The sequence below is a fragment of the Doryrhamphus excisus genome, chromosome 9 (genome assembly GCF_030265055.1).
Source record: "Doryrhamphus excisus isolate RoL2022-K1 chromosome 9, RoL_Dexc_1.0, whole genome shotgun sequence".
In the NCBI taxonomy this organism is placed as follows: domain Eukaryota; kingdom Metazoa; phylum Chordata; class Actinopteri; order Syngnathiformes; family Syngnathidae; genus Doryrhamphus; species Doryrhamphus excisus.
In genome coordinates this window covers 3,642,915-3,645,687 of record NC_080474.1, presented here as the reverse complement: position 1 = coordinate 3,645,687, position 2,773 = coordinate 3,642,915, and positions in this window count along the sequence as shown.

The following is a 2,773-nucleotide window of genomic DNA, read 5'->3' as shown; positions in this document are numbered from 1 at the left end:
AAGTTTAGTATTATCCCACAAGACGGTCAGAGGAGGCACTTCAGCTTGTCTTTAATTGGGCATTTAAAAAATGTAATTACATTTTAAAAATTAAACCATTAGTTTAAATGTAAACATGCACTGTCAGTTAGCAAGCACCACACAAAGTTAGCTAGTTTGCCAGTCATGATCACAACAGAAGACACGAAGGAAAGTGATTGACAACGGTCTACAGCCAATCAGAACAATGGGCGGTGCAGACAAAAGCGTACACCACTCACCTTCCCACGATGTAATTCTTCTTAAAGGGCCAGGCTGGGCCTTTAACCATTCATATGGTGTTATTAAAAAAAAAAATAAAATACATAAATAAGTAATCAGTGAAACAGCGAGGCCTTGAAAGATGAACCGCGATGTAGCGAGGGATCACTGTACTTTTTAATTCAATTAATGTGTCTGGTCAATTTGAAAAAGTATTGTATTTCAAATCATAGCATAATACTACAATACATATAATTAGACCATTCATGAAATCAATGATTCGTTGAAATAAATGAATAATGTAATAATGAATTTAGGTCATTTATTTGAAGTATATTGAGTTATCAGGTTGATTTACAATATAGTAGTCCAGCTACTGTAAATTAGAACAAGATAAAAACAGGACAATATAAAGATATACATATAAAATATGTGAACATTGTGTTTTTGGTTATATATAATGACTACTTTAAGAATGAACTTTACGATTTTACAAAAAAACATTATCACTCAATATTTCACCAGTCATATATTTCAAACATTACCTCAAATAACCGAAGTATTGAAAGGATTAATATTTTGAGAATGGATTTCAGAGCATGAAGTTTAGAGTGGGCAATATTTTATTTATTTTATTTATACTTTTATTATTTATTACTGTTAGAATTGTGTGCAGCAATTTGGAAACTGTGTTGATAAAATGTGCTGTCGAAAATAAAGTGGATGGGATTATAGAGAACAATGTGGCTTTTTATCGACTTTGTCTGTGAATATTTGAATTGGAGAGATATAGAACTAGCATCGCATCATACTGAGGGGTGTTTCTAATATTTTACGTGCTTAAAGAAGATCCATCCGGATGAATCGGGCCTGAATTGAATGAGGATCCCTGCTCTGCTAATGAGCAGTCCTATATTGGCTGGAGCTTTTCAGGCATAACAATACTGCACACACACACACACACACACACACATTGCAACTATGAACTATGAGAACATTTCAATCGCCGACTCTAAACTATAAGAAAAACAACTTCTCCAGGCTTTTGCAGTGTTATTCAAATGAAGAAGATGATTCAATTGTCTGAACTCTTCGACACAATGCTGAATGGCGCTAATGACTAATGCAGCACTACTGTAATTGCAGGCTCATCTTCCTCCCACTAGCAACCTTTATCTCATTCACTAACATCAACAACACAACAAACTCGCAGTCACGCTGGATTTTTTTCACCGAAGACATCTTCTCACACACATTTTAAAGTTCTTACTATTAACTCGATGACGGCAATGTCAGAAGACGTCGCATGTGAATGCTTAAGCTGATGAAAAAACGGAACTGAGGTGGAACGCACGGATATTCTAATGCAGATTGAATGTAAGAGTATGAAATGGCACTGGAATGATAGCATGATAGCATGATAGCACTTATGGAAACAGCTAAAATCTTACTATGCTAACATTTAAGTGTGTTTATACATATGAAAATGTCAAAAAATGCTACTATGCTCAACACCTAGCATGATAGTTTACATAAGGTTCTACTCATGAAAACCGCTAAATTCTTACTATGCTTGTGTTAGCATGTTAGCCATACTGACATGCGAAACCTAGCATGATAGCGCTAAATCTGCTAATGAAAATGGCTTAAAATGCTGACATGCTAATATTACCATGTTATCAATTGTAACATGCTAACATTAGCATGCTAAAACTTTCCACGGTAGCACTTTCCTCTATGTATACGTACCCGAAACGCAATCGGTTCAACGAGTTTCTACACATGTGCAGAACATCTTTACATTTTTCAGCAGTCACGTTAGGCATGTGTGATCTATGCCAATCTAAATTTTTTGAAATTACAATATGATCAATCTTTTTTTTTCTTATATTATACCCATGATGCAAGTGGACAATTTACAGGATATGCCCTCCCCATAAATTATTTTACATTTTTTTCACCACAGAAATACACACAAAACATCAGCTGGGATAGACTCCAGCATTCCCCCACATCCCTAATGAGTTTAAAGGGGAAGTCACACACACATAGTCCTTGGCACCGATTGCGTTCCAGGTATGTATTGCATAATGACGGTCTGTTTATGTTAATACTCATAAAATGGCAAAATGCTACTATGCTAATGTTACTATGCTAGCAATGCTAACATGCTAACTGCTATCGTGCTAACAACGTAGCATGATAACAACATTTGTGTATTTTGATTGGTAGTAGAAACCAAAAAAAAAGAACTTCATGGTGGAGGTCGTTTTGTTGCCGAGAGATCTGCTGCCACCTGGTGGCCACAAACAGTATCGCATGTCAACACTTGCTATTTTGTCAAGAACAAGGTGATTCAAATCTTGGGCCAGCACACCTGAAATGTATGAAATACATCAAATGAACAAGTTTACACCTTTAATTGATTAATCAACATGAGCATGCATTAAAGCAATTAAACTATATATTAAATAGGATAAAAAATGGTCAGGTTAAGTTTCCCAACCTGATATGTTTAGCCTCAATATTTTGG